Source organism: Acartia tonsa, chromosome 7 (assembly GCF_053477335.1).
Source record: "Acartia tonsa isolate MP-2025a chromosome 7, ASM5347733v1, whole genome shotgun sequence".
Lineage (NCBI taxonomy): Eukaryota > Metazoa > Arthropoda > Copepoda > Calanoida > Acartiidae > Acartia > Acartia tonsa.
Window position 1 is genome coordinate 20,244,157 of NC_137266.1, and position 13,083 is coordinate 20,257,239.

At 31.5% G+C, this 13,083-nt stretch overlaps 1 long non-coding RNA gene across 2 annotated transcripts; it reads right to left on the reverse strand.

The window, feature by feature from the left end:
- Positions 1-4,048: 4,048 nt before the first annotated feature.
- On the reverse strand, positions 4,049-8,810 carry LOC145325023 (uncharacterized). Of its 2 annotated transcripts, XR_013881376.1 has the most exons (6): positions 8,473-8,810; positions 7,904-7,956; positions 6,753-6,826; positions 5,796-6,005; positions 5,295-5,432; positions 4,049-4,814 (listed from the first exon to the last, which is right to left on the reverse strand). It is a non-coding gene; the product is annotated as an uncharacterized LOC145325023 (long non-coding RNA). The 2 variants fall into 2 exon arrangements; XR_013881377.1 differs by lacking the exon at positions 4,049-4,814 and having other exon boundaries at positions 5,277-5,432; positions 8,473-8,544.
- Between the last annotated feature and the right edge of the window lie 4,273 nt (positions 8,811-13,083).

Genomic DNA, 13,083 nt, shown 5'->3' on the forward strand with positions numbered 1-13,083 from the left:
ATGGATAGATAGAAAATTGATGGAACGGATAGATAGATAAATATATAGTTTGATAGACAGACAGGTGGATAAACAGACATATGGATAGATAGATAATTGAATAGTTGTGTAGACAGATAGATTGATTGAGAGATGGATAGATGAATATGAAAAGGATAGATAGAATGATAAAAAGATAAATGAATGATTAGATTTATAAATAGATGATTGGGTATCTGGTGAAATAGTTGAATGGATTATGGATGAGGAGTAGATAATTATATAGATGTCTAGACAGGTGGATAGATAAATTGATTTATTGAAATTGTAAGAATGGATAGATAGATATAGAGATAAGTAAATAGTTAGATAAATCGATAGATTGAAAAATATGCATTTTGGGATCAATAGACAACTACATCAATAAATATATGAGTAGATAAATGAGAATTAATCTTTCAGTTAATTGTAAGACAATGGAAAAATTTTAAGGATGGGAGAAAGAGTTGTAGATCCACTTAGCTGTATGAAGGGCCTGGCTATTTGGTCTACCAAATGAATGGTTGCAAAATTAGAGCTAGTGTTATAGACAAAACTTTAAGAAAATAAAATGAATCTGGCGAAATCCAAATAAATTTTGACTTTTTGCTTGACAATCCATGTTTGCTGTATTAGGGGAGTGTAGAACTCTATCAAGGGTGATATTAGGGGGGCATATCCAACCCTATAATTATGAGGTTGTATACACCTCCCTTCTGCACGCCTTTGAGTTGATGTTAAAACAACTCTACAATCACTCTATTAAGCAACAAGTGGACACTGAATAAATGTTTTTTTTTATGTTTTTTTTTATTTAAACCACTCTACAATCACTCTATCAAGCAAGAAGTGGATATGTGAACCACTCTACAATAACTCTATTAAGCAAACAGTGGATATTTTAATCACTCTACAATAACTCTATTAAGCAAGAAGTGGATATTTAAACTACTCTCAATAACTGAAGTTGAATTCAAACAACTAAATAATCAATCTATTAAGCAGGAATTGGATATTTAAACCGCTCTACAATAACTCTATTAAGCAAACAGTGGATATTTAAGGAGGAACAGAGTTTTTGCAAATAATCTCGCACTAGTTTTTTCGCTCAGTCATTGCACGGTCAAATTTTGACAAAATGCTACCTTAAATGAAGTGTACTTAAAGGTTTGTTCAATCTTTATGTTAGAATTGCGGAGTTTAGTATTACAAATAAATACTAAAATTAGCAACATAAGTAATATTATTATCCATAAAAAGAGCAATAACTTAAAGCATTCAGAAAATAACAATATGATCAATATCAGATTTTTTTTAGTGTACTTGTAACTAATAAGAATACTCAAAGCAATATAATTTAGTTGAATGTTAAAGGGGTTATAAGCAATTTTATACAACCTAATTTGACATTATAACAGATTGCAAAAGAAACTGACTTACAGACATTCTTTGATTAAAGAGTAACTATGATTATAACCTGCAACTTTAGCGTAATAGATAGCCATCCTCTAATTTCTAAGAAATAATAGGTTAGAACCTTGATTCAAACCTCATCATAACTAAAGAGGTTTTAAAAGTACCTTCTTATGCTATGCGCGACATTAAAAGAGAAAGGGAGAGAAAATAGAATGCCTTGTCCAAAAAAGGACTAACAAAGGTTTTGTAGGATTGTTGCCAAAAGAAAAACAGATTTATAGAAAAGGTAGAAAAGGAATGGATCATTTATAACAAAAGGTATTAATGTGATACAGTTTAAAATCCCCAAAACGAATTTTTGATATCAAAATAAAAATTAATCATCAACACATGCCTCTGATTTTTAGAAGCAAAGCTACACTATAATTCACTTGTGTTGCTGTCCGTACCGGTATGTGGGAAAAGAGATTTTCAGCTGCTATTTAAGATTTTTTTAGGTGAAGACACACTTTTCCTTACTTTCTTGACGTCGGTCTGTCGGTCACGCTATGCAAGACATATCTATTGATTATAAAGGTTTTGTGAATTTTTAATATTTCTCTTATCACTCTGAACATTTGCTCTAGAAGACCACTTTCCCTCCATATTTTTCCATCTTCACTACTTATGGATGTTGACATCCCCTTGTTATGTTCAAATTTAATTTTTAAAATCCATTTTTTTGTTGCGTAGAATACCTAGGTTATGATTCTATTTTGAATCAATCTAATAGTTTCGTGATTTTTGGAGAAGAATAGTTATTTATCGCATCTATTATAGACAGCTTTACGCGGGCGGATTGTAACATTGACAAATTATAAGATAAATGATTTTATTATTTGGGGATAATTTTCTGTAATAAAATACAACACATGATTTTTCAGTATGACTCAGAACTACATAGTTCCAATCCTGCTTATACAAATCGGTTTCTAAAAGCTAAAAGCTAAAAGAATTACGGTTCCCAATTTTTTTACACATTCGTTTCGATAAGAAGCTAAATATTAGTTCCTTTTGATCAAAAACAGACATAATTAGTTGTAGTATAGCTTAAAATAAAAATATAAACCCGCGACCGTGGCTTAACACTTAGCGCATGCGCTAGTCGTCGGGAAGGTGATAGGTTCCAATCTCGGTCCGACACTGCGTCATAAAAATGGTTCCCACTGCTACTATGTCAGATGGGCGACGTAAATAGTTAGAGTGGGTGGGAACGCCTTGGCCCAAAACAGGCAAAACTCGTTACCATGCACAGTTAGGACTTCTCAGACAAAGGTCGTGCATCACAGAGAGTTAGTTGTCTGATGGATGTTGCTTCACCTAATATCCTTGAGTGTTATGAAATAGAAGGGTGCGTATTAGTCTTCCTGGATTGCTGGACCAGGACCTGAACAGTACATCAAGTCGAAAAAGACCTGGTAATCCGAGGTAAAACAAAAATATACAGGTTAGACTTAATTAAACATTTAATGATTGCTTAGATAATATATTTTAAAGTTAGTATGTTTTTCAATAATATAAAAAGAAAAAAAAGTATTCTAAATTTTGAAAATGATATGAAATAAATTTCTGAAATAAAAAGCTAAAGGGAATACTAGAAAGAATTAATAATAAAAGTCTGAGGGTATATTAGGATTTTGCAGCTTTATTCCGAATCAGAAATATAAATATACTAAACTTTTTTGTCATATATTTAGAATTGATTTAGAAAAATACATGCACAAGTTAGATAAGATTTCTAAAACAAATTGATAGGTAGTAAAATAGAAAATTTTATTGCGCTGCAATAGACATAAATAATTAAGTAATTACATATTAATCCTTAAACTTTTTTTTTTACATTTTTAAAGATCTACAGTTTATTTATTATTTGTTTTGTTGATAAATAATAAAGGAAAGTTAACAATATTTCATATGTTAGTATTTCAGTGCAGCTTATATTAAGAATGAAATTAATTCGGAAAAAATCACAAAACCTATACGCCTTTTTCAGGAACACAGTAATAGTGTCTGACTGATTATGACGTAACAAAAAAAAATTAGCCAATGAGAGGCCGTTATTGACCAATGGTAAAATTTATAGTGGCCTCTCATTGGCTAATTTTTTTTTGTTACGTCATAATCAGTCAGACACTATTACTGTGTTCCATTTTCAGCTTTCGCTGGGGGGCAACACATCGTAAAATTGACGACCTCTCCATTTGCCCCCCAAATATTATTTTAGATTAATTTCGCTTGTTGGTTATACCTCTTACCTGATTTTAGTGTAAATTTATTAAATACATATAAGCAGCTTAGAGTGCCAAATAAAAAATGACGTCATACAATACAAATGACTAATGAAAGGCCAGTATACGTTGTAATTGACCAATGTAAAATGTATACTGGCCTATCAATGGTCAATTGTATATTGTATGACGTCTTTTTTTATTAGGCACTATAAGCTGCTTTTAGTAAATCATAAGAAATAGTTTATGGTAAAAAGACATTATATCAAGCGTGGTTCGTCCTTTTCCCCTAAACCGATTCTATGAATAACTTGTAGAGTAGCTTTACTGGGGAAAAACCCAACCCATACCTTAAATTATGTATTTATTCTAATGCAAATAAAAGACTATAAAAATATTATCAAAATTAGACAAATTTAAAACAATTTAATATAACTTTTAAGTAAAAAAGCATGTATAAAGACCTATTTATTAAAATGGGGAAATAAGATCTATAAAACGAAGACCCTAAAAGGTAAAGTGAGAGACAATAACCCTTTTTAATAGAATGGTCATAGTACAGCTAAAAAATTATTAGCAAATATTGTCAGTATAAATTAACATTAGTAAAACAACACAAGAATCATAAAATTAGAGGTTTCGTGATAAACAAACTAAATTAAAAGAATGAAAATTTGTAAAATTAAAGATGACATTAAAAAAAAAACATCATTAGAAAAACTAATTTGAAACCAATAGTTTAATGTATTCTTGATGTAAAATAAAATAAAATGTGATCTTACTAATTTATGAAATGATTATTGTAATTTAGTTGAGATATGCACACACTTTTAAATGCAAAATCTTAATAATCAGGTCGCCAATTTCTATAAAACATAAAAATCAACACAAAAATAAAAGTCATCCTTTTTGTCTCTCTTTTTCCTAAGGCTTTCGGGCCTATAAAAGTAAACCTGGAAAAGAGAAACAGTCAGTCGTTTTACGGAATTTATATATATCACACAAACTCTTTTTGAAATTTCTGAAATTTAAGGGAAGACTCCCTTCTCTTTCTTTGGAATTTTCTTGAGAGTCTTGGCGGCTCAAACTTAGGATTTTACATTTGGAACACACCTAAAAAATAAAAAGTTTTGTTAGATAAGTTCATAATACTTTGTTAAATAAATTATAGAATATCATTTTAATGTTGGTCAATTGAGATAAATTTAAGAATAGGGCCTTCTTAGGGCCTAAAGGCTTAGGCATCCGGACGGATAGTTATCTCCAAATTTTCTTCTGAAGAGAACTCCTATAGCGCGGTACTAGGTACCAGCAAGTCGCAAGTCACTACGGGGCTAAATAGGAATAACACAGGGAAGGTACGGTGGTGGCTCGGCTACCAACGGTTGATGATAGCACGCTATCTGACGGCCGATACTAACAACTGTATCCTCCCCCAGCTTCTGAAGTATAGGAAAGTTGGAGATCGTTATCTATTCGGACAATTTAACATTTTCGGATTAGAACTCTGAATAAGTTCACGTCTTAAAGGTAGTTTTGCTTTGTTAATACTCTGGAAGATCGGTTCGGAGCTAGACCTAGTGACTTTCTTACCTGACAAAGGTACCTAACAAAGAATCTCACGCCTCACGGGGTTGTAGGCAGCAGAACGGAATGTTGTAGTCATGTTCGCATGGCTCTAGTAATCACAACAGATCCTTCCAGTCCAAAAGTGTTGGCAGAGTTAGCTACCTAGGAATAAAAGGATTCTTAGAATAAAATAACAGCATAAAGTTATCGATAATATTTTAATACCATTTTCGGAATAGGGCTTATAGGAAAAAGATTATCCCTTAAATGTATTTGGGTTTAGGATCGGTGTAAAATAATATCACCATTCTAAGGTTAAATATATTTGTCAAAACAGGGATTAATGCGTCGCTGATCTGGAAAGGTGACATTGGTGAGAGATTGTGGTTCTGTGATAAAGGATTACATTTGTCCCTGGAACCCGGAGGCGACCCATAAAATTGGTTCCGTTACCGGATAAACCCAGGTAAGATTTAACTTTTTCTTTTTAGGAGGGAGAGGGCAAGGCCACTAAATAAGTCTTACCAGTAAAGCATCCATAAAAGCACAGCTCTTCATTGACAAACAATCATTCCATGTGTAGTGCAGCAGAGCATAGGCCACGCACAATGGTGCTCCATTTACCTTTGATTTAGGCCTCATTCCATGTGTAGTACAGCAATGCATAGGCCGCGCACAATGGTGCTCCATTTATCTTTGATTTAGGCCTCATTCCATGTGTAGTACAGCAATAACCTAAAATGGATGATATTATTATTGATCAATTAGAAGATGAAATATTAAATCCTTCACCTTATAATCCAGAATATGAACCTGGATTAAATAATGCAGTAAATCATTATCTAAGACTGGAGGAAATACCTAGTGTTCATGTTAGGCCTGAGATTCACTCAGCAACAGCAATGCTTGTCTTAGGCAATAGGCGACAAAATCGCATATTACATAGGCCTCAAATACATGTACAAGACATTCCTACCATACATGAAAATGAGCCAAATATTCAAGTAATAAAACAAGAAAATAATGGAAATAAACCCCAAAATAAAAAAGTAGTTAAACCAACTTCAGATTTTTCGGGTTATGATTCAGAATCTAGCTATTATAGTGAGGATTTTGACAGACAAAAAAGTAAAAAACATTCTAAAAAAAGGCCTGACAGAATGTATGATCCACTTAACCCACATGGCAATGAGGACCAAAGACGCCATGAACAACATCATGATAGACATGAAAATCGTTATAAACACGATAAAGACAAAACTAAGTCAAGTAAAGAAAGACAAAATAAAAGAGACAATAGTGACAAAGAAGACAGGCATAAAGACAGACAGAATTTCTCTATGCCAAGGAGAATGAATAGACGTAGTAACAGTAGTGGTCCTAGCTCTAGTTCTAGCTCTTCAGATACAGAGTTAGATAGAAGGACTCCATCTACCAATAGAGATAATAGACATAGAGAGACATCTCAAGACAATAACTTACTTGGAAATATGTTCTCCCTATCACAAATACACGTCCTCCAGAAGCTGTTACAGGCAAACACATCTACCACTGATCTAAATACAGCAAAAATAATTAATCTCATACCAAATAATTTAGTGTGGGGCAGTTGTCAACACGAACGTATTCACAGACAAGTCAAAATATTGGGTAAAATCCCACCCCAATATGGAGAAAAAACTAACAATTACACTTTTTTTAGCACTTTTAAATATTTGGAGGAATATGAGATCCCCTTTACTCATAGTTCCTACAACAATATTCTCATTCACTATTTTAATGAAGAATCAAGAAAAAAATTAGATATTTTAGAAATAGACCCAAATACCCTCAGTGCACAGGATTTTGTAAAATCGATCCTAACTGCCATAGGTGCAGAATTACTCCACCCGTCAGACTATGAAAAACAATTCTACACTTACAGATTCACTTTAGAAGACCAAGACAAACCAAATAGAATAATAATATATTTGGCAGCCATGTTGCAAAAAACAGGCAATAGTCATGAAAATCAAATGGCTAAACTTAGGGAGAAAATATGTACCTATTTGGTACCACCATTATTGCAATCTGCATTTTTGACATCCACCAATGTTCCTTACATTACTAAAGAGACAATCTTAAGCTGGTTTAGCAATAACAGAAGCTTTTATAACTCAGCCATTGAGAGAAAAAGAAAATTAGACAGACAAAAAAATGCAAATGTAAACCAAGTAGAAAAGGAAAAAACTTGTGAGCATTGCCAAAAGCCTCACTATTCTAGATACTGTTTAAAACATCCAGATGAAACAGTTAAGAAAGCAAATATGGAATGGTGGTATAAAAAGAATAAAGAAAAAGCTAACAGTATAGTTTGTTTATTGTGTAATTCTGACACCCATGGTAGTGGGGAGTGTTTCACTTTCCCTAATGTCAATCCCTCCAAAGACCAATGCCCACGCTGCTTAAATTATGGTGTATCAAGATTATACCATCCATTGTCGGCGTGCAAATTCCCGCCAACAATGGAAAAAAACTAGTAGGGCAGCCGAGTATTTCTCAAGAAAGCAAAAACATACAATTACAGATAAAAATACCACAAGTTACGGATTCTTGGGACATACCCGGCACCCCTATTCTAGGGAAAAAATCACCTCAGAATCAATCTGGTCCCAAAATCAACATTTCTTTGTCCATTCAGATAAACCTGAAAAATTCGGATATTGATTATCAAAATGAAAATATAAAAATTAAGAATGTTGAAGTACTAGAATGTTCGACTACCCAAAATAGTGTCAATAATAATACCCAAAATAGTGAAAATAGTAATAATACTAATAAGCTAATAGAAAATATATTAATGGAAAGTCAAACATCTAATACTTCAACATTAAACTGTTCGTCTATAGACAATGATTTAAAAATAATAGAAAACTCTGTTGTTAATAATCCAATAGATAAAATTAATCCGCCAATAATTACCAATATAAAAGAAAATGTGTCTAACACAAAATTGGATAAATCCCCTAATTACGCGACGGATCAAAAAATAAGTCAAAAAATTGAAAAATTATCTAGCAATAAAATTTCTGTTAATTTGTCTCAACAATTGCTATGCCCAGAGGTACAAATAGACAAAGTCGATTTAGAAAATAGTTTGGGGCAAAAAGAGGAAATAGACGAACAGATAAACATCAGTAAAATAAAAAGCAAAGAAAATTACCCTGAGGATTTAGATGAGCAGAAAATTGACTACTGCAAAACAGTACAGTCTTCTTACAACACTGACATATCTGAAAACAATAGAATTAAAGAAAAATCAGATTTTAAAAGTGCATTGTGCATGAAAAATGGGGCCAGAAACACAAAGGCTTTATCATGGCTCCAATATCTTGAAGACTTTCCTTCTCAAAATAAATTCATGACAATCATGTTAGTTCTACTAACAAGTATGGTGATTGGTAGTACTCTTGCTTCATTTGGCTTATTATTTTTTATCATTGCATACATTAGTATGTCAAATGAGAGATTATTACTCATTGCCATGACTGAACGCGGAACCAACAGGATTGATATGAATAAGCATGAAACAAAGCCGGAGTCTAAGCCAATTAAATCGAGCAACCGTTTAATTAAAACCCTAAATAAAATAATTAATGTTTTAAATTATATTAGGGTTTATCTAGCTAAAAAGATAAGGTATAAAATAGCCATTATCCAAACGTTTTAAGAATCTCCAGATCCCATTCTTAGAACTATACAATGAGACACAGAGTTTCATTAGTAAATTTATAGTATAAATGTATAAAGAGCATATTATTTGATTTCCAAATGCATAGACCTAGAGCGTTGCAGACGAAAAATAATTTCATTAAATTTTGCTTTCTAAGTTTAGCTGTTTAATGCTTTTTACTGCTTTTAGAAAAAGAAAGGGACAATTTTAGTGAAAAATTGTCATTTCTATCTAAACTTATGTGAAGTATCTAAAACTGCCATTATACTCATAATCATCTTTTCTGATTTACAATACTGCATTTTTAAACCTAGTTATTTGTGATAAGACATTTTTCCAAATGATATGAATACTTTGTGGAAAATCAAAATTATCAAGTTTTTAGTGACATCTAGCGACAAATGTAGAACTAATATATTGCAGATGTTCCCAAATTTAATTTTTGCCTGTATTTACGTTGTTTTCGATTATTTTTCCATAAATGGTTGAGATCTTTCTTGTGGGGGTGGCAAATTAACTATGTCCTTATTTCAAGTATTGGGTTATTTTCAGTTTCAAGAGATCAATAGATAATTTTCAAAATAATTTTTAACAAATGAACAGTATTTAAACTATGCAAAAACGAAATTAACTAGGCAAAATGCAGAAATCATTATAGCTGAAACATAGATGTCCAAGTAAAGGGGTAATGGTGTATTTGTCCCTTACACCCCTCAAGTTTTTTTAAAATACCTTACATTACTCCCCTTGAACATATAGAAATCCTCATTTTACCCCCATGCTAAGTAAAAAGCTTGGGCGTCCTTGAGTTAACATTAGTTTGCAATTTGCTCTTGGTTCTTTTGCCAGCACCCGGCTGTATTTACATTTTTGAATGATTCAGCTTATTTCAAAGACCCAAACAAAAGTCGTGTAAAAGGTCTTTGAGAAGGGGTGGTTGTTACATATACTATTTATTGCTCTATATACATTACTTTAATGCTTTATTTATAAAAGGCAAGAAAAAATAATAAAAAGTTTGAACAAGAATAGACATCATTATAACTATAAAGTAGGGCAATTATGTGTGCTTAATAAAATGAACAAATTCAGCAGAAAATTAAAAAATAATTACAGACGACAATTCTAGTTTTAGAGCAGATATGCTCTCTAGTATCTATCAAGTACAGACATATCTAGTTATGTAGCAAGCTGCAACATACAATCAAAATCATAAAATAACTCCCCACAAAACTGCAGAAAACATATAACCTAGAGATAAATTTTTCTTGCTTAAAAAACAATAAATTCCTACCTGCCTATACCTCCATTAGTAACCACAAGCCCTTCACACTTCTGCAGACAAATCCGGTACATCTGCATATTACAGGAGGCCCCAATGGAGAGTAAAACTGGTAGGAACTTCGCAATTTTCTCAGCTGTCACCAATGCCATCTTCTTTTCAGTTCACAGTTTCAGTTTCCTCAGAAAATTTCGAATCTCCAAAATACAATTACAAACACTATACCTAAAAGTAAATACAAGAATTAATAACAACTAAATAGATAAAGCTATTAAGATTTTTTTTTGCAGTAATAAGAAAACACCACACAATAATAAATTAATAGTTGACAAAATTATGAACAGAAATGTGTCATCCAAAATTACAAGACCTTATTAAATAAGCATGAACTTAATCCCAAAAGAAATAAAAATTTCCATAAGAAAAGTCTAACTAAATCCAATTTCCATAAATTATGTGTTTATGTAGCAAAATAGTCCAACAAATTTATCATCTATTGTCTTATCCCTTTAGATCCTTGTATAATTAAATCCAATTTTCATTAATTATGATTTAATGTGTCTTAAATTTCCAACAAAATATCGTCCATTGTCTTATCCCTTAAGATCCCTGAAAATAAGCCTAATTTTAGCTAATAATTTTTATGAAAATGAATTTATAAATTCTGAGGTTTATGACCTAGTTCTGAACACATGTGTTGATTTTTAGACATGTGTGTTAAAAATCGCTCCAAAACATACATTTAATTCAACTTTTTACAAACTTTTAAATACATAAATTGATTATCTTGAATTTTCAACTGCAAATTATACAACATTATAAGACTGAGCTGATTAGGCTCTCTATCTGGTATAAGTTTGATTTAAGTTTCACTTTAGACTTAAAGATTTTATCTTTTTTTTTTAGGCTTTACAATTTTTAAGGTAAACCACAGTTTTTCCATTACAAAATAATTTTAATAAGTCATACATGATAAATTACCACCTGATACCTCTAAAACCAATGCTTATTTCTCCATTTTTAACTAAACTTTTAAACAATTTTGATACATCCCAATCACTAATTAATAATTTTCCTATTCTTAATCAAAAAAGGCTAAATTAATCCGGGATAAAGGAATAAACAGAATCTTTAATGATTTTTAAATATTTTTAGAATAAACAATCAGAGTGTGCATTTCCTAAAGACGAGAAGTTATTAGCCGCGGCTGTAAAGTCCCGCAAATACAGCGTCACCGCTCAGGGTGGTTCTACCACCTGTATTTGTCAGGGCATTCCCGCCTATCCCAGCCACGCTCAGGTGGACAATTGAGAGGATTGACAATGGCTGATAATTTTTCAGGAAGGACAGCTCCAATTGAAGGGGAAAATAATTATATTGGGCAATATGAAACCTATCCCGAGGGACAATACCAATCTGTCCTAACCGAAGCCTTAAGGAAGCTGATGTTATCAGCTGAACACATAGATTTCCCATCCAGAGAACTAATGCAATTGGTTGAGAGGAATTTGACCGTTTATACCCCAAAATACAGACGTCCAATTACCCCATCTGAAATGATAACTTTGTGTCCTAATCAATGTAGTCGATGTTAAGAGATAGCATTGTGGCAAGCTAAAATGATTAACTATTAACAACCTTTCGTTCTTCTATAAGCTAATTAAAATATTGTTCATACTTTTTACAGCACTAAGCATCTATGGCATTGTAAAAGGTTTTAAGAACCTAAATATGAGTTTAAGCTTTTCCCTAAGAATACTCTTATAGGGGCGCAGCCAATAGTTGTATCATTGTGTAAAGAATAGGGCCTTTATGCTTTGAAACATGTATTTCTTAGGATGTGTAGATAAAATGGCGAGTTTTTTTGTATATTTTTGGCCTAAACAAAGAATATTTCTAAATGCAGTTTAATTTTTGAAATTAGTTGTTTATGGAAAGTAAATTGAATTTTTATAGTAAAATTTGAAAAACCTTATATGATAAAAACTTTTCTGAGGGTTCTAATATTATTAAACTGATAGATAGTAAATTAAGGAAATGCTTTGCTCCGAAATAATATAATTAAAATTTTTGTGTAAATGCATAAATATAGTGTTGAAAAAAGTTGACACATGTCAAGATAGAAAACAGACCTCATCAAAATTATTTTAGTTTTTTTAAATAATGCATATTTTGAAAGTACAACTTGCAATATTTAAACACACACACGCAAGCCTAAGATAAATTAATAACAATTTCTAAGTTTTAGGACAACTTAATCTTAAATTACTTTCTAACATTTCTTGAAAGCAGTTTTTAAATCGATTTGCCTTAAAAATAAATTTTTTTCTTATTCTCTTTAAAATAGGAAGATAAAAACGCCGAATAATTTTTCTGTCAATTTTTGGCAAAATAATAGACAATTATTGGAAAAATTTGTTTTCGTGCGCATAAAAACAATCAAAATTTTTGCGTAATAGAATAGGTTTTAAGCTATTTTTGTAATTTTTTTATTTCTTTACATATCCTCAGTGTTTATGGTACGATTTCCAGATTTTTTTTTTAGCTGCAAAATAAAATTTCCTGTTGTTTAAAGAAAACAGACAAGACGATCAGACTTCCTTTTTGCAGGTTTTTGGCTATTTCTATATTTTTTACATTTTCCCCCATATTTTTGGTATTTTTGGACCAGTCTTAAAACTCTTTAAGATATCATGATCAAAATAATTCTTCCCATAGTTATGAGCATCCTTTAAGTAAGTTACTTTGACCGACAACATTATATAAATAAAAACAAGTTTTAGTGTTTATTTTACCCAATAAATCAATTAATAAAAACA